Raw genomic sequence first — 19,824 nt, forward strand, 5'->3', positions numbered from 1 at the left:
ATGGAATTTTATCAGTGTGGATGAATGATTAAAGATAACATTTTCTACAAGAAAAAGCAGAACCGTTTTAGTCACTTATGGAAGATAAATGAACACTCTTAGGACCAACTTGACTACCTATATTTAACAGATAGTTATCTTTTTGTGTTATTTGCATGAGAAAATCTTTAACAGGATAAGGGTTAGAGGATTGAGAAAAGGAGGGCAATTGTGACAATGTCACAAATCAGAAAGAGGAGACATGCTTCTCATCTTTTGTTTCCCCCCACAAATGCTGACAACCACACACTAAAATCACCTGAGTCATGATCTTGTAAAATTAATCTTACTTATAGCTGTGATTAGAAATAATTAGAAAATATGCCTTTAGCATAAAGTTTTTATTTAAACATAACCATATATATATATATATAAATATTGGTATTCAATAGAAGAAACTTAAACTATGGAATATTTGAATAAGAAAATAACAATTAAATTTCTAAGCCAAAAGTAGGTGTTACTACAGGTAAGTTGGAAATGGGTTGGAACCAGTGTACTGGTAACTGTGGGTTCTGACCAGAGTTTGGGCTCTGATTCCAGCAACTGAAAGACTGTTGTTTTCATGGTGGCTTATAGGAAACTTTTCTCTGAAGGTGGGGCTAACATTTAGACTGGTAACTTCAGAAATGTCAGATGCACCCAACAAAAAATACCAGAATGCACTGAAGTTTCTTAAAACATTGTCAGGGATTGTTGGAGGACAGTGTTGATTTACACAGTAAAGTAGAATCAGCAACCAGTTAGAATACACCATGATTTGTCTCATTAATATTGATTTTCAGCTATGTTAAGGGTTGCAAATGCCTTATTAGCTACGATGAACTGTTTATTTATATGGTCTTATTGGGGAGGAAAAATTTACCTTCTACTTTCTAGGTTCTCTGGCTGGTCTAGTAATTAAATTGACATAAAGCAGATTAACTAGAGAAAAATAAATTTAACTTCATAGCCACGGGAGTCCTGTAAGACTGAAAGGCAGGTCTGGCAGTGGAGGCGTACACGGCGTCCTTCTGAAAGAAGGAGGGTGATTCCCAGGGCCAGGAGAAAAACAGGTGTTTGCTAATTCGATGTTTGCCCTGCCGTACAGATGGGTCATTCAGATGAAAGTTACCTGTGCTCATAGCTCTGTGTCTGAGCCAGGCCTCCTGTCTCAATTCTTTTAGGTAGCTAGGGGGGAGGTTAAAGGTTCTTTCTAAGTCTTTTGGGCCTTGACTGTCCAAAGTGGCACGTTTTGGGGAGGTTTGGTCTGAACCCCTTCTGTCTCAGTGTCACATTCTTCTTCGGTTGGTGGTGGTTTTACATAACAAAAGATATGTATTGATTAAGGTGATTACTGAAGTCAGACAGATACAGGATGTACTCGGTGCCAAGTACGCGTCACTGTACTGCACGTTTATTTTTGTGTTGCCTCCTTCTTAGAGCAGTACACATTACCATTTTATATACCCCTCATTTTACGGTTGTATCATGTATAGACATAAACTTGTAATATTTGACAATGATTTATTTTGTTTTCTTCGTATTCTGTTGAGGCGGCCGCGGTAAGCAGAGGGCCAGGGCCATGTGGTTTGGGGGGGCATAATCTCCCCAGGTTACGTCCCCGTGGAATCGAGGCAGAACAGAAACGCTGAACCTCATCACCCCTTCATGCGTAGGTACTTTGTTTTTCACTAAACACATTGAACTGTGGTCAGTTTGCACCTCACTCCCTCGGCTCTGCTCCTTGACGTGGCCTCCCCACTTCTGCACAAAGAGAACCCAGTCAGGCACTACCCTCATCCCGCTTCCAGAGGCGAAGGAGACCCTGGCTTTGGTGGTGACACAGCAAGTAAACTGCAGGTGGCACTGAGGAATCAAAACATGATGAAAACATTCAAACTATGAAGCTGAGATCAATGTGAAGAAGGTAAAGGGGGAAAAGTTTTATATACTTAAGGTTTAATAGATTGGGAGTCATTAATAAGCAGCACACGTACTAAAACTGAAAAAAAATTCATGGTGTGAAAATGTAATCTATTCTATATTAAGACCTAACTATAACTTTGCCTGTCACCCTCAAAATGCAGGTAAACTTGGTGTTAGTGTGTGTTCGCTTCTGTCTCCCATTCTGTAATCACAGTGGCGAGACATACCCCAGTTCTAACCTGCCGCATCTCCCCATCCCACCTCAAGACTGGTGCCCTGAAGTGGCCTCCCCATTGTACTCTAGCTGTCCGGAGTCAAAAAAATTGAGAAACAGAATAATTAGCTTTAACAGGTACAATGTTAGCTAAGCACTCAGCAGCTGCTGTTTAAAATCTCTACCCCTCAGTGGCGTGCGATGGGTCACGTCACCTCTTCCTGCAGGACTTTTCCTTTTTGCAGTTTTCACCATATGATCAGGATTATTGTACTGGAAGGTAATTTTTTATTTATATGTCTCTAACTTCTGTGACACAACACATTCTAGACATTATCGCTGGACTCAGAGGAGGAGAGAGAAAAGGTAAGTAAAGAGAGAACTTCACTTATCTTTCTTACTTTGCTTACCTTTCCCTCGACTTTCATCAGCCTCCTACGTATTTATAGTGCAGACTATAGAGCAGAGTCTTTAAAGTGGGACCTGTGAAGATGACATGAGCATTTATTGAAAATGACAGATCAAACTAGTAAAAAGCATGGGTGGCACCAAAGCTCCTAGCAGGGCACTGAGTGAGTTGATGGAGGACAGAAACTGGGTTCCAGTGTACACTGGGAGGAGGTGCCCTCGCTCCCAGGTCTCCTCTGCGAGGAAAGTTCTCAACCAGTGTCACCCAGGGCACAGAGTCCAGTCCCAGGACCCCACAGCCCCCCCTCCGGACCTGGGCTTTCGGCTTAGTCCCTGTTGGAAAGTGGGCTTCTTGCTTTAGGATGGTTTTTACTGAACAGGGCCGCTTGCTCCTGCTGGTCTTCATTTTGCTCAGCACAGAGACGCCCTTGCCTGATGTTGGGGTTCCGTCTCCCTCCCCCTCCTGGCCTCCCGCCCCCGGAAGAGAAGGGCCTGGAGAGTGCGAGCCTTCAGTTCCCCTGATACATTTAATTCCTCATTTCTACACAAAACTACAGGGGACATACTGTGACTCACTTTTGAACAGCCTGGACAACTTTGCTCTTTGGATGAAGGACTGGGGGGTGCCATTTGTCAAGGTGATCACTCTCCGAGTTCTGCTTTCATTAACGCTGATTAACATTCAGATGCCAGCTCGGCTCTGCCTGACCCCCTCCGCCGGGCGCAGGTCTGTAATTAGCTCCAGACCCCGGTGTCCCCGGCAGTGGACCTGATTCCACACAAGGCATTTTATGTTCACCGACAGGGCAGCTCCAGTTTCTCAGAAGGACAGGATGCAAACAGGCAATTAGCGTTAGAGATAACCTTTGGGAAGGGGTGAACAGAGTTCGGGCATAGATGAGGGGGGTGCATCAAAGAATTTACTTACTCTTCGCTGGCTCTGACCCTCTGTCCTTCTCTACTGCCTGTTCCATTTCAAGTCCGCATTGTCTTTAAATTGCTTCCAGTGAGATCTCCTATTTAAATTTTCATGATACGATGTTTTCCAAATTGCAAAGTTAATAAAAGCCTCCTGTAGCAAGTAAAACACACACACACAGAATTTTGCACTGTACGTGGTAAAAAGGAACTTGTGTGTATCCAGGCCACCATCGTCCCAGTGTTTGATCTGCACGTTGTCAGGGACTCGGTCACGGCGGGTCCACAGCAGCCCAGCCCATCCACACATTCTTCGTCCACCCAAGCCCACTGGTAGGGATTTGGCAACAACTCTTAAACATATGAGCCAGTTTTTAGAACCAAGAATTTCTGTCTATTAAACCTTCTTTATGAACATTTATTGCACAGCCTGACCTTATGAAGGGTAAGTCAAAGGCAGGAAATGCCTCCCTAGGTAACAGTTTTGAATCAATTACTCCCCTAAAACAGACACCATAAACATGTTGAAAATATTCTCGGTATGAGACGTTCCTCCGGCCCTGCAGTCTTCCAAGCTCCCAGACTTCTATGTATGGCTTTAATCCATCAGAGTTTACAAATGTTATAAATATAAGTTTGTTTATAAACCTGCTTCTTTCACTAGGTTGTGAGGTAGCAACTTGGAGTGACTTTTTCTATCCCCATGGCTCTGCCAAATTTGGGGGGGTTAAGTCATTGTGAAGAGACTCCATCTGTAGAGATTAAAGTCTTGAGTTTTAGAATGAAATAAACCTGAGTTTAAACATTAACTTTACTACTGCTAGGTTGTGAGACTTCAGGCCATTTACTTAATCTTTCTAACCCTCATTTTCTTCATCTCTTAAATGAGATAATCCACATAGGATATAAAGATTCCATAATTATTAACTATTGTCAGTATATTCAACATTAACCACTGAAGTCCATTGAATCTGCACTAAAAGCTGCTTTCTCAAAGAGAAGCATGCTATCCAACTCCTAGTTATTACTGTTTTTCAATATTATTATAGAGTTTTCACTATGCATGAATTTTGTTCTAAGGCCTTTATAAAAATCTAGCTCTAAGAAGTGGTTTTCTAGCTTCTGAAGTTCTAGAAAAACTGGATCTAATGCTAAACGTAACCCTGTTTTTAATGCAAGAGAAGAAATGTCAGGGCTTAGGACTGACATTTTACATAGGTTTTTTTTTTCTTCCCCCGTGTGAGTGTAAACAAGACGTTGCCCCCTAAAGAGATGAACCCCTCCTCCCAAGCCTTACATCACCAAGTCCCTGCAGCCCAGGGGAAACCGGACCCCGTTTTTCGGGTCAGGGAGTGGCAAAACTCCCAGAGGGCTTTGTTCAGCTCAGTGCAGGAGGGTTGCCCCCGCCCCACCCTCCTCTCCCACCCAAGGTTAGTTCTTGCTGAGTCACTCACCCTGACTCCCGGGAAGCCTTTACGAGGACTTTCTTCCTCCACTAGGCGCCAGCCTCTCTTGTAGACCAGCTTTGCTTGAGCCAGTTACTACTAAATGGGTTCTCTCACGGGACGCGTTCTACTGGCTGGACCGGAGGTGAAAGACACGGTTTAGACTGGTAATGAAGTTCTCCCGACACGGCACAACACAGAATCTGAAGGCAACTCGCAGTGTGAAGCGTAACAGTTGGCCATTTACCCTCTGCCTATTAGATACATAAAAGTAGTTACTGAAAGATAAAAGACTCAGCGTTTGCAGATATTATACTGGATGAGTATAATCTACCGATGGTCTTATTCAAATCAGTTGCTTCACTCTCTTTAATTCAAACCTGAAATTTCAGTTGTCTGAATATACTAGGTAACATGTTAAGCTCTATATTGATCAAACTTTTATGGAAAGAATATATTCCCTTTTATTCAGTAGGGGATAAACATGGTACATAATACTAGTTCAAGGAAATGTTAACACTCCATGACTGAAGGCCAGAGGTCTTGTCACATGTGTGTGTGCACGTGCACACAACACACACAGAGGACTGTTTGGCTCATGCGGTCTGACCATGTTTCATTTCCCTCAAAAATGCACCTATTAAGCTACACTTGTAAACTACACAGAAGAGCCTTTTATTTTCTATTGGTTTTCTTTTTTTTTTAACCTCATCTCTGTCTCTGGCCTTTCAGCTAAATGTACTCCATCCCTAGTTCCAGGCTTCATTGTTGTATTTCATACATTTCTACTTTATTTTGCTTTGTCTGCCAGAAAACACCACAGCTGGAGACTTGATAATGATTGGAGAATAAGAAAAGATGAGAACCATCAGGAAATTAGCCTCTTTAAAACTATACTTGCCAGAGAATAAACTGCACAGTTAATGTGGATTTGAGCCTGGGAGTGGCCAGCAGTGACATTCTGGCATCACGCCCTGCCCTGTAAACTGTAGGTTCTAACTGAGAGTTTGCTGCTTCAAACTTCACACGTCTGATACTTAGGCGTATGCTTACATAAGTTTGCATACAAGAAATTTATGTTAAGAATTGAAACCATATGCTTATGTTTTAACGACTGTATTTAACACAGAAGAACAGGATGGTTTGGGCATGTTCTTAAAAATTTTTGGTTGGCATTGCTTTTTTATATTGGTTTGGTAGGGAATTTAGAACCTTCATTTTATTAATGTTTAAATGTGCATAATTCAAGAAAGAATTTCAATGCCATACTTTAAATGACGTAGTATGCCTTTTATATATATATATTTGTTCAGACATAAGACATGTGAGTTTAGAACAAAATTTTCTTCCTGACATCACAAGTCTGAGAGAAATTGTACTTCTTACCCTTTCATTCATCAGAAAATCCCATTATTCCAGATGCAGACGTTGCGTCCCTGGTGTGTATCTGAGGAACAGCTGCTGTCTGTGGCCCCGACATACTTATCTCAGAATTCTGTATGTGCTCAGAAAAGAGGTTGATTTAGACACACCCTGTGCTTGTGTTGGGCTGCACCTCGCAGACCTGCAAGCCTTGTAGTTGCCCAGCCTGGAGACGGCAACAGGGACGTCAGGGGTCTAAGGGACAGGGGACCCTACACAGAGGGTCCAGGGGCAACACACCCCCACCGGCAGCAGTCTGGGCTCCTCGGGGGAGGGGGAGGCTAGCACCTGATGTCAGGTGGCTCACCAGTGGCCAGGGTCTAATTAAGTCCTGTCATTAAGAGGACTGGCTGGTCACGTGAGTGGAGCAGGGCCTGGCCAGAGAGCATAGGCACAGGCATCCTCAGTGGCCTGACCACACAGCTTGTAACCGTAACTCATAAGCACAATGAGTTGAAAATTTCCTTTGAAGACAGTTTATCATTCATGAATTTGTTTGTAAAACAGTTTAAAGTTGTCTGTTTTTGACAGTAAAATTTAGCCTCATTCTTAAATTCATCAAAAAACATAGAATCCCCCCTCCAAAATAGAGTGTGACCAGTTTTACTACTCGAACACGTCTCTACATTAATGCTGTAGATTCTTTATGAGCACGTTAAATAATCAAAGTATGTACAAATGAAAATCATAGTCCACTATGCATTTCCTAATCTATGACCTACTGCCTGGGCCTCAGCAGTAAATCCATCCTTCTGAAGGCAGAGATGCTGGAAGTCAGGAGATCAGAGAGCTCGCCCAGCTGAGTAAGTTATAACCCAGGTCTGTTCAACCACATGTGATCTCCCCAGTCAGTCAGGGGGCAGACCGCTTACCTGGTGTCTGCAGAGCAGGTACAGTGTGTCTGGAGAGTCTATACAGGAAGGAGAGAGGCATTTTATTGCACAGTCTGCTGCAAACAAGATATTATGCTAAGTAAAATCACAAGTGCAATCTCATACAAGCCACACATTCCTGAAAAGGCGGACTGTTACGGATGTGGTGTTCACGAGTGGACAAAAAGCGCCGTCACTGCCGGCCTCGCTCCTGTTTACTGAGCGCTTCACAACGCGCCAGGCTGCCTGGGCTTCCATCGCTGCTCCCGTCACACAGAAGGACTGCCCAGAGAACCTGCCCGAGGACCAGCAGCAGAGCTACCAATCCACACAGTCTTAATTTGCTAGCTGGGTGGCCGCCAGAACGGGTAAGTGATATGAGTGCCCAAGGGTAACAGAGTTTAAGACAAAACAGGGAAGCATCTATAGTTGCCGCCCTGCTGCCCAGGTGCAGACTCTTTGAACCACAATCAAGGTTTACAAGAACGACTCCCCAAAAAGCACGCTACAGCTCCTCTGGAGTGAGCTTTCCATGAGACGACCCAGATGCGAGCAGTCTAAGCGATCTCTGGAAACTCCACAATATTCCAAGTCATGATCTATGTGGCTTGGGCATGGCTTTTAAAATTTCATAAAACATTTGCTCCTTTTGTGGGACAATTGGACGCACACTGTGTGTGTAAATTGGCTGGTTTAACTCTTGAGAGTTGCTATTGCTTTTCACTATTACTTTCCAAGCTTTTTAACCAAGTTTTACAGCAAATTCAACTGTGTCTCCCTCAATTCCAGTGTCCTTAGATATGTCTTCGCAGTTTTCAAAATCACTCTCCCAGTAACAGATCCCTTTGCTTTCCTGCACTTTTCTCCCTCCTGAGCATTTTCTTCTCTCTTCTTTAGGCCTTAATGCTGACATGAAAGCTGCCCTGTTGTGTCATTGGTTCATGTGACTTCCATCACAAAAGTGCAAGCGTCTTCCTGTTTTGTTTTGTTTTGTTTTGTTTTTTCGTTGACTTACTTTTTACTGAGGTATGGCTGGCATACATTATCTGGAGTTTCCAGTGTACAACACAGAGATTCAGTATTTGTATATAGTGTGAAATGACCACCACACATAGTTACAGAACGTGGTAACTTTAAGATCTACTCTCTTAACAGCTTTCAAATATGCGATACAGTTTTATTCACTGTAGTCGCCATGCTGGATGTTCCATCCCTATGACTTACTTATTTCAAAACTAGAAGTTTGTACCTTTTGACCCATTTCAACCAGCAGACGTGGTTTCCATCCCTGTGTACGTTGCGGTTTCACGAGTTGAACAGGCGCATAGCCCATTATAGCAGAGTTATTAATTTGTTCATTCAGTTATACATTGAATTGCTTTATATGTGTTACTGGTTGGAGACAAAGATGAGGAAGAGAACAAGATATTTTTCATATGGAAGTAAATACCAGTAATAGCCAAGTAAAGAAAGTAATAGAACAGGATAATTTCAGATATTCATGAAGAAAGTATATCATAATGATGACAAAGAAAATGACTTGGCCATTTAAATTTTCTTTAAGAAGAGATATTTGAGTTCAGGTCCAAATAGTAAGAGCAGATCAGTGTGCAAAATTCTAAGGAAGAAATTGCAGGCGTAGACAACATGATCAGGCAGAAGTCAGCCTGTAAAACAGAGGGAGGGCAGTATGTCTCGAGGGCAGAAAGCACAGGGAACACGGGGCTCGTGGACAGAGAGTAGCCTGACCAGACAATGAAGGACCTGTGGTAATGTACAATAAGGGCGGTTTCAACTGGCTTAACCTAATCATCCCTTTTATACATATGTATAATCCTAAAATATACCCAGAGGAAGGTTTCATCAAGAGTTCAGGTGTGTTGAATATCTCTGGTGAATTATTCTTTTTTAAATAATGATAAAATACAATGACATGCTTATTCCAAAACAGCTGGTATCTGCTATGTTGTTTACTTTCAGCATCCCTGTGTCACTATATTTTAGATGTTTTCAGTTGGAAATAGCACAAGATTGGACTTTTAAAACCCAATTTAGAGTATCTTTCTGTCCTTTTGTAACAAATTCAATCATCTGTGTTTATTTTGATCCTACATATTTATATTTTTCTACTCTTTTATGATTTTTGTTTGTGATACTATTTATCTCTTTTCTCTCCCATATCTTATCTAACTTTAATTGCATTTATGTTTTTATTTCTTTTTTTCCCCTCTATCTACTTGTTTGGAAATATTTATATTCTTTTCATAGTCAACTTAAATTTTTAACATGTACACTCAACCAAAAAGTAAAAACAAATGTAAAAATATAAACACAGCCACACTTCTCTTTTTAATTCCTTTCATATATAATGCTATTGTTATTATTTTCTTTTTAAAACACTCTAAATTTTTTATTGTTATTATTGTTTTTATAACTAATGCATATTAGATTTACCCACGTGTTTTATGTTTTACTTTGATTCTTGAATCCTTCTTTGAGTTTAAATTTATTTTTTGTCAAGTGTATTCTTTATGCACTTTCTTCTGTGAACTTTTATTTTTTGTAAGCTCAGTGCTTTCCAAAGATGAATTAAATCTCTGTTTTTGCATAATATTTCAGTTAATTGTGGACTCCTCAGCCATGTAAAGGTAGTTCTTGTTATTTTCTTGCTTTGTGTATTGTATCTAGCTTCATTTCTTGAGTGGCATTTTAGCTGGTTATAGAATTCTCAGTCAACTGGAGAATCTTCTGTGCCATCCCTTTTATTCCATCTTACTGCTGTCAGTCTGGCTGTTCTTCTCTTATAGGTTATTTGTCTTTTCTCTCTGGTTTTAAAACCTTCTTTTTGCATTTGGAATTAGGCAGTTTTACTCTTATGCCTCAAAGTATGAATTTCCTTTCAATTTTTTGCTGGAATGCAACACGCTTCTTCAATCTGACAAGTCCCGCCATTCACCTCTTCTGGAGAATTATTACTAGCTATTTATTTAACTATTACCCCATCCCCATTTGCTCTATCATCTCACTTAGGAATTATTACTAAATTCCTCTTTGATATTTATCTTATATTCCGTGTTCTTAACAGTATTTACACTTTCCATCTCCGTCCTGCATGCTGAGTGATTTCTACTCTATTCACTCTCTGCATTTGTGTCTAAGTTACCCTACGGTAATCAGAACAGCGTGGTACTGGCATAAAATCAGACATATGGATCAATGAAACAGAATAGAGAGCCCAGAAATAAACCCACACACCTATGGTCAATTAATCTTTGACAAAGGAGGCAAGATATGCAACAGAGAAAAGAGAATCCCTTCAGCAAGTGGTGTTGGGAAAACTGGACAGGAGCATGTAAATCAGTGAAGTCAGAACACTCCCTCATACCATACACAAGAATAAACTCAAAATGGCTAAAAGATTTAAACATAAGACAAGACGCGATAAACCTCCTAGAAGAAAACATAGGCAAAATACTCTCTGACATAAATCTCAGCAATGTTCTGCCCAGGCAATAGAAATAAAAGCAAAAATTAACAAATGGGACCTCACTGACACTTTTAATATCTAAGTACTCTATTGAATCATTTTGTAAATTATCTCTATTCTTTTTTCACACTAGTGTAATTCTTTCCTTGTGATTTTAGGTTGCTCTTAACCATTTTTTGCCTTTTGTGCTCCAAGAGTCTCCTTAAAACATACTTTTTTTGGTCTCTCTGAAATTGTTTTAGTATTTATTAGCAATATTAGTTAGTATTGATTCTCCTGTTATCAGGTCTGCTGACTCAGAGTCTTAAAGAAACATTATTCAAGACACACTGGGTACATATTAATACTTGACTGTGAACCCACCTTCAGTAAAAGTTGCATTTCTGTGAGAATCTAGGTGCCCCAGGAATGGAAATATCCCTCCAGAGTGGTTTCACTTTATTAGATTGAACCAATTGAAACTGCCACTCTTGTGGGTTATTAACTGTTAAATAACAGTAATTTCATATGGTTCAGTCTAAAAAAAATAAATTGAAACTTGACAATCATAATGAGATTTTGAAAAAGGTGCATTTGATAAACATTAGATAATCTGAAAAAACACTATCCTATTAAGGAAATAGAAAACCGAACAACATAAAATAAGCAAAAACAAAGATTAGAGAAAACATTAAAATAAACTATATATAAGGTCACAAACATGTCACATGTATAAAATAATCAAAAGCCTATATATCATGTGCTCATGATTTCTGGTCATAATGCCATGAAGATAGAAATAAATAATTAAAAGCCAATACTTTTTAAAATTTAAAAACACAACTCTGTGACCTTGAAATCCAAAAAGATACAATGAGGGAGCTTAGAAAATACTGAAGCTGTAAGATAATGAAAACACTGCATCAAAACTTATGAGACGTAGCTAAGTTGGTAGAGGAAATTTTATGGCCTTAAATTCCCATGTTTAGATGAGAGTATTAATAAGCTAAGCACTCCACTCTATAGGTTAGATGAGGACAGCACAAAATTAAAAAATCACCAATCTCAGTTATAAACAGCAATACAGACAGCATCACCATAACCCAATATGCTTATCTCAGAAATGTAAGGACAGTTTAATAGTAAGCATCAGTAAATGATCTCATGAAGAAACTGAAGCTAAAATTCATGTGATGTTCTCAACAGGTAGAGAAAAATATTTGATGAAATTCAGTACTTCTTCATTAAAAAAAAGAGAAGCTGTGCACTCTCCAGCTGGCAGGTAATCTCTTTCACCCAAAAAAATAGCGTTTACCAGAAGTCTACAGCAAATACCATTTCCAAAATTTTCAAAACAAGTCAGGAATGCCCTCTAATCACAATTAGAACAGACACATAGATTTTAAAAGCACGAATACTGGGTATGAAGAAATACATTCTTTGAAAATAGTATCTTTTGTCAAACAAAATCCTGGGTGATCCACAAATTGTGGTACCTCCACAAGGAAAGCGGTGTGTTTACTGATGAACAAGAGGTGAGGAGAGACACAGCGCAGACAGACGAACAGGCAGGAATTTCAAAGGCATTATTCTAAGGGACAGTAGCCGAACACAGAGACAACATGTGGAAAATTCCACTTCTATGAAATTCTAGAAACAACAAAACTACAGTCACACTGTTTGCCGGATGCCAGTGTTCAGGGGAGGGGGCGGCCCGGAAAGGGCTGTGAGCCAACCACTCAGAAGAAATGGAGTCACGCAAAATCTCTGTAAGAGGTGGTACCAGCCTCCTTCGCTCCTGCTTTTACTACCTTGGCTCTTTAGAAGTGGGGAAACATTCTAGCAGCAATCTTACACATTAACCACTATTCTGCAAATAAATTTTTTGTAACTTTTTAAAATAAATTTGAAGAAAAATGTCTTAAGATAACTCTAGAATTGGATTTTCTTTAAACAAATTATCCATTCTTAAAATCAGATTTATTTTATAGATATAAAATTTTGATGAATCATATTAATTTGAGATGTATTCTGACTAAATCTTACTATTTATGCTGAAAAACTACCCTTTGCATCCTATGTGCAAAAACTACTTAGCAAAGCACTTTTTCACCTCCGATTCCCTAGTGAGGTTCCTGACGTTACGAACCCCTTTTATCTAGGCTTGCAGAGCATCAGTCATCCTCAGTTCTTTCTTATCCCAACAATCAATCAATTCCGATCTGCTCGATAAGCACCTAATACCAACCGGATGCCACACCTGTGCTAGGCTCCTGGGGTGCAAATGTGAATCAGATACTTTTCCAGCCCTGGAATAGCTCACAATTGTGTATTTTTGCCTGGTCCTTTACTGATCTCTGAATTTCTGTCCATTCCCGTCTGCACTGACCCTCTGAACTGGCCTGATGCCGCCCAAGCCCAGCCGCCTCCGTCGTCCTCTCCATCTCTTGCCCGCGCCATCCCGGCGTTCTCCCCTGTCCTTCACTCCGGACTCAGTGTGATTAAAGGCCTCTGCTCAACAATGCCAGCTGCAAACATAGTTTCATTTGCAACACAAATGAGGGACTAAAACGTCAATGATTCTTTCCCCAACCTAAAATCTACTAAAGAATCAACAAACAAGAGAAGACAGTTTTCTCTTTGATAAAAATAGGAAACAGTGAGAATTCTTATTCTCAGACTATTAAGCACATCTGCTAAATTTACACTAAATTTTACTGAAAGACTAAAAACTGGAACAAGCCCCTGCAGCCTGTGGACAGGGTACAGCTTCCTGAAATGCAACCAGACTCTTATCAGTAAGGTATTCTTTTAAGGAAATGCAACTGCTCACACAGGAGAAGGGAACACTGGAGGACAGGGCTTTGGGAAGCAAGGACTGAGGAAGGCCTGAGGTTCAGGCAGCAGAAGCACAGGGTCACTGTCAGAACCCAGTCTCTCTGAGACTCACATCCTGGGTCCTGATGTTCAGGAAGTGAGATGCAGGGCCCTCCCCGGGCGGTGCAGTCTGACACGCCAGCTAGAGTTACTGGCATAAATGCATCGATGCACTGTTCTAATTTCCCTGGAATCTCGCATTACAAGCCAGAGAAGCTTCTGGGCTGAGCTAGAAAGAGGAACAGAGGCAGCAAGCTTTGCAGGCTTCCACCAGACGCAGCTGAACGGCAGCAGTCACCAAGTCAGCACTCAAATGCCAGGGAGGCTTCAGAGACCACCTCGAGCTCCAGACGGGTCTGTCTTTGCCATCAGAGCGAGACCTGCACCAAGCACAGCCGGCCACCGACTTTGGTCAGAGAGAGTCTGAGATGGTACATCCGGATATCAGTGACCTCCTGCCGCCACCTCTCACCCCTCCCCACACTTCAGAACAACCGAGAACTGTCTCTTGACCACAAATAATTGCAGAAAGAACTCAGCATGGTATTTGTTTGTAGGCAGTCTAAATATTTTAAAGGAGAAGGAAAATTAACAAAAGGAAAAATGAAGGAAAAAATATTTTAAATACTTCTCTAAACATTCAGGAAATAAATAAGCACTTTTTGAAGAACAAGAAAGTTGCAAGAAGTCCAAGAATAGATAAGACAATATAATGTGGACTCGACTGCTCAGCAAAGTCGACTGAGAGTAACAATAAATCCTCCCCACAGATAAAACTATTTATGAGCACTTAGAAACCCTATAACAACTTCAGGAAATAAAAGGTACAAATGAAGTAACCAAGAAATGGATGCAGTCAGAGAAAGAAAATAATAGTGTTCAGAGGTGATGTTTAACATACACATTTATAAATATTTACATTTGTTTTTATATTTGTCAAAGACATGTATACCAAATGCAGAAACAGAACAGGCAGGCTTTCTGAAATAGAAGATAAAGACAAGATATATGTAAAAATCCTGGCTGAAATAAAGAAGGACCTGGATTTAGCTCAGGTCCTCTGAGAAGCAGGCGCCAAGATGGGTTCAGATGTACAGGAGTTAGCAAGGCACCAGGTATTCGCCGTTCAAGAGTTTTCTTTTTGTGTGTGTGTGTGCAGGTATCTTATCACTATAAACTTTCCTGCTTACACTGTTTTGTTGTTGTTTTTGGTTTTTTTGTCTCATGATATTTATCCATCTTTTCTGCTTCTTCTCTGACCTAAGGTTGTTCAAGAGTGTATTAATTTCCATGTGTTTGTACATTTTTCCATTTTCATTCCTTAATTGATGTCTAGTTTCATTCCACTGTGGTCGAAAAAGATACTTGGGATGATTTTAATCATTAAATTCAGTGAACTTTGATACTTTGCAGGCATTTGTTCATATAAAACCATATATGTGTGTGTATATTTACACACACAGTTGAACCCTGTGATCGCCATTTCTGTAGCCCAGGAGCAATTTCACATGATCAGCCTGATTAGAAAACTACGGAGATGCTAACGTGCAACTTGACAGTTTTCTCAAACTAAAAATTCCTGCATAACCAGCACCAAGATCAGTCCACTTCTGTGTCATGATGATGTCTATTTGCCAAAACAGGGGGACAGAGCCTCTTTCCTTCCACAGTGTACTAGTCTTATTTACGTCACTGAACTATGTAGAGGTGGGGTGTGGGCCTCCAGTCACAGCCGCGCCCGGGCCCACCTCTCTGGAGGTGGGAGACAGAGCGGAGTCCATGTGCGAAGAGGAAGGTTCCCGGGGCCCCGGGGCTTTTGTTCTGTCTGGGGTCACAGTCTTGTGCTGCCTGTCATCCAAGATCAGTTGTTTTATGTATCATGTCCACTTTCTTTAGTTGTTTGTAATCAAGAAGTAAATCTAGCCCATGCCTCCACCCCTGCCAGGAGTCAAAATCCGGGGTGTGCTGAGTGACCTCCAACTGAAAAGTGCTCTAGTATCACTCAGTACCTGTCTTCAGCTCTTCTGCACAAAGTGGCCACGTGAGCAGAAGTAAGGGAACTCTGTCCCTACAGGGTATGGGTGAAAGTCCAAATCGGCCCCAAAGACCAAAATACCTATAGTCTTACCTTTAAAGTTATCACTAATCTCTGTTCTCCTCCATTTTCTGTCCATGTGCATTTTAGACTAAATACGTTCGGCCTGAGAGCTAAACTGACTTGTGAAGGTATCCACGCCCTGGTTCTCGTTTGCCTGCTGCGCTCTTGGCTGCTCAGCATCCCCGGTACTTCCTCTAACATATTTGAAATCCTCCAAGGGCACAGTCCTCCTGGACCCACTAAAGGAACACGGGTTAAATGGGACAGGACCCTGGTCTGGGACCCTCGAGTCTCAAACATCTACACTTTGTGTAGTACTTCTGTTTCCTCCACTCCAGAGTGCTAACAAGCTCTGGAGCAACTGAAGGTCACCTGGGTCTCTCCTGAACTGAAACGAGTGCCGTGAAATTCTCGTCACAGAACACGTTAAACAGCCAGTGAGGCAGCAGAGCCACGCGCCACCAGCAATGTGCCGGCAGCAGCAGGAGCCTAGAAACCCCCTCGGCCCTCCTCTCACTCACCCCAACAACCGCGTAGTTCAGAAACACAGTCATGACTGATGTCCTGCGGGGTATAGTCACAGCTCACAGGCAGGAACGGGCTCCTTGCAATGAGGAGAAATCAGAGGGTTCTGTTCCATTTACATTATGCAGAGGAACAGAGGGGCAGGACGGAAGTTTCCAGTGTTGTTATGCAGCAAATAAAAATTGAGGAGGAGGAAATTCCAGCACTAAAGTGATGTTAAGCATATGATCCATTTACACTTGGCACTGACGCAGCAAATAAAGCTGTCCGAGGGGTCCTAACAGGTCGTTTGAACTCCGGCCAGAGAGGCTGGCAGAACGCGGGGCGGGGTGGGGCGCGGTCAGTGGGCAGACAGTGAGCACGGCGCCTCCTGAGCGGCCCGTGTCAGCACCAGCATCGCCACCAGGCAGTGAGGGCGGGCTGCCTGCTGGCCCGTCTCCTTCTGAAGTATGTCCCAGTGTGTAAATCAGGAGTGTAAAACACGGGCTTCTCTTCCCTGTGTTTTCACTTCTCGTGAGGCTCCTGAAACAATGGAAATGTTTTCCTATGGATAACTGAGGTACAGAAAGCATGTGACTCATTATAATACAAGAGCGTACATCACTTCGTCTTAGCGAGGCTGGCACACCAGCAAACATTTCCTTAACGTGAAGTAGCGACATCTGATGCAGTTCCTTTAAAGATACCGGTTTTCTATTTTAAAAAATCTGTCAGATATAAACCAGGCAAGCCCATATATTTTGTTGACAAACATGTGAAAGTCCAAGTATATATGACAACTGTGAAATAGAAAGACAGGACAACTTGCACCAGAGTAATTAGTACCTATCCATAGGCTTTATAAGTTATCAAATATTTGGCAAATAAAAATACATAGCATATATACACACATATATGTGTGTATGCATATATGTGTGTGTATATATATATATATATATATATATATATATATATATATATAAATCAAGTAAACTATGTATCTTACATGACCCATCTTTTAGTTTTCTTTTGTCCCAATTTTCTTACCCTAAAAATACTTATATGACATTGGTACAGCTCCCTGAATTGTCACAAAACACATCCTAAAGAGAAGTGGATGTGTGACCATTATATTTAGTCAGGTGTGTGTGTGTGTGTGATAAGTAAAATTCAAAAAATAAATTTTTATCTCTAATCTTGTTAATAACCCAACACAAGAAACCACCACCTGTAACTGTACACCTGTTTTCATTTTACTCATTGTTAAAATGCTTATATGAGATATATGAGATATAACATTGTGAAAACGTAAGCCCTGTGTGTTGATTTGATACATGTACTGAGAAATGACTACCACGGCAGGGTTAGCTAACGCCCTCATCACCTTACGTAATCACCCTTTCTCTTTAAGATCTGCTCTCTCAGCACCTTCCAGCGCACAGCAGTGTTGGTACCTCCTGTCACTGTGCTGTATGTTAGACCCCAGACGTATTCTCGAACTGAAAGTTCAGCTGCACCTGTTTTGCACCAGGGCCACGGGTCATGGAAAACAGCTGAACACACGGACTGTCAGAGTTGCCAAAATTAGCATTTCAGGAAAACTTCATATAAACATACTCTGCAATATTCCTTTTGCCAAAATTTGTATCAATTTAATAGTCACATCCAACCAGACTAAGTATACTGAACTTAGTTTTTTTTTCCCTGAATGTAACTATGGTTAGCCACTAAGACTTCAGCTGGGACAATTTGAATCTCATGCTCAGAATAAATTTTTTAACTTTTTCTTCTTAATTTGAATACCCAGCAGGTATGCTTCCAGTAAGGTCCCCGAACAGCTGTGAGCACATCAGGAGAGGCTCCAATGTGAGTCTGAGGAGACACTGTTTCTAAGAATGCAGGTACTTCCCATCCCCCGTGACTTCACATGCGTCTTAGTGAAAAGCACCACTAATGTCCCTTTGTTACTGGAGCGGAATGACAAGTTCCATGTCTGCTAAGTTGAACAGAGCACAGATCAGACCCCAAGCCCTCTATTATCTGTGATTAGGGACAGGATGTCTCCTCACTCGGCTGAAGCGGCACCAGGCACCTCTGCAATTTAAAATCTTACTGTTGTTGAGAAGTGCATTATGGAATCCAGAACGAGTTTATAACTGACAGTGCTCTCTAGCTGAAGCGCATTCTATGTAAGAATGTTTCAAATTCCTTTAAAAAAAATATGGAAGATCTTTAGATCTCAGCAGTCATTGTTGAACATATGTGCAGTCGTGCGGTGAGCACTGCTTTTGTGAACGAGATCCCAGTACGCGAGGGGATCTCACCCATCAAGAATAAAAACACACAAGTCTTGGAGCTTTGTAATCAGAACACATTACATGTTCATTTAGGTTTTGTTGTCCTTGATCATTTTGGTAAATAAACCTTTGGAAAACAATAAAAAATGATGCAAATTATAGAAAAGTAAGAATAGTCTCTATTGAAAATTAGTATGACCTATTTAAACAAGAGATGGTTATTTGTCTGATGGGCCCTTGGATCTGTTCACTTTTCCTATCACTTGGGTCCCCTCTTCATTTCTAGCCAACCAGATGCGGCCAGTACTGCCCAATAGTGTACAGTTCTATCAAATATCCAAAACATTGTAGCTCGGTTTCTACAAAAGTATCTCTTTTTCGTGGTATTCTGGGGCAAGCATTACCTCCCCAACACAGATAGGCATGAATGTCATTAGGCAAAGGAGAAAGTAATTATGTGAAAAGTGAATGTCTAGTTTCATATCCACCAAAATATGCTTTTTACCCCCATCACTTTGATTCTTCAGCTCAAAATCCAATGATACACCATTTGTTTAAATGAAGTGGTACTTTGGCTTCATGTTATTGGCAACAGAAGTAGTGACAACGCATCATACTTTACAGACTGAGATTTAAGCTCTGGGACTTCAGAACAGATATGCCAAGTGCCCAGAGTGACGTTACGCTCCCCGTCACTGCAGTCATCACACCCCATGACAGACACGACATGAAGTGCGTTGTTCCAGGTGCCGAGAAACCTGGGCTTCATCCCAGTTCTGTCATTAACTTCCCACACAAGCTGGGACAAGTCCATTACCCTCTCTGAACCGTACAGTTCCTCGCAAAATACACACCGGATGATCGCCAGGGTCATTTAAGCCTAACAAGCTTCGCGCTTCCATCTGCCTCCTCAGAGTACGCTTTGCACTGGGTGCAGAAGCCCTTCAGTCACTCTCAACGTGTGATGCAGGATATGGGGGTAGTTCCAGAGAGCTAAGAACTCGTTTATCTTCAACTATGCGACACCGGGCACAGACACTTTGCAAAGACAGCACGACCTGACTGCCAGGGAAAGCAGCAGCAGCGACAAAAGTCTCAGGACAACGTCAACGTGACAACAGGGTCCAGGTCTCTAATGCTTGTGCTCGTCCAGCATGTTTACTGAGCACTGACCGTGCCCTCAGCAAAGTGCCGGGTCTCCTGTACAGTGAAGTTCACTCATCACACAACCCGAGTCACTGAATGACACCGCATTTGGGGAGTCTACCCACTTGGCAGGCAGGAGAAACTAAGTCCTGCTGTGCTCAGAGTCTTTAATGAAAAGTTTTATCTGCTTTTAACCACTTCCTAACAAGT

At 41.4% G+C, this 19,824-nt stretch overlaps 1 protein-coding gene and 1 long non-coding RNA gene across 2 annotated transcripts in view; one reads left to right on the forward strand and one right to left on the reverse strand.

Moving 5' to 3' along the window:
* DOK6 (docking protein 6) overlaps positions 1–19,824 on the forward strand; it is a 277,747-nt gene that overhangs the window by 217,119 nt on the left and 40,804 nt on the right. The gene's annotated exons all lie outside the window — the stretch shown is intronic.
* The window catches only part of LOC116149762 (uncharacterized), a 46,959-nt gene continuing 33,515 nt past the window's right edge, over positions 6,381–19,824 (reverse strand). The window contains exons 2-3 of the long non-coding RNA XR_004133358.2: positions 7,227–7,264; positions 6,381–6,427 (exon numbers count right to left, since the gene is read on the reverse strand). This is a non-coding gene — a long non-coding RNA (uncharacterized LOC116149762). The remainder of the gene's footprint in view (positions 6,428–7,226; positions 7,265–19,824) is intronic.

This window comes from Camelus dromedarius, chromosome 28 (assembly GCF_036321535.1).
Source record: "Camelus dromedarius isolate mCamDro1 chromosome 28, mCamDro1.pat, whole genome shotgun sequence".
NCBI lineage: Eukaryota > Metazoa > Chordata > Mammalia > Artiodactyla > Camelidae > Camelus > Camelus dromedarius.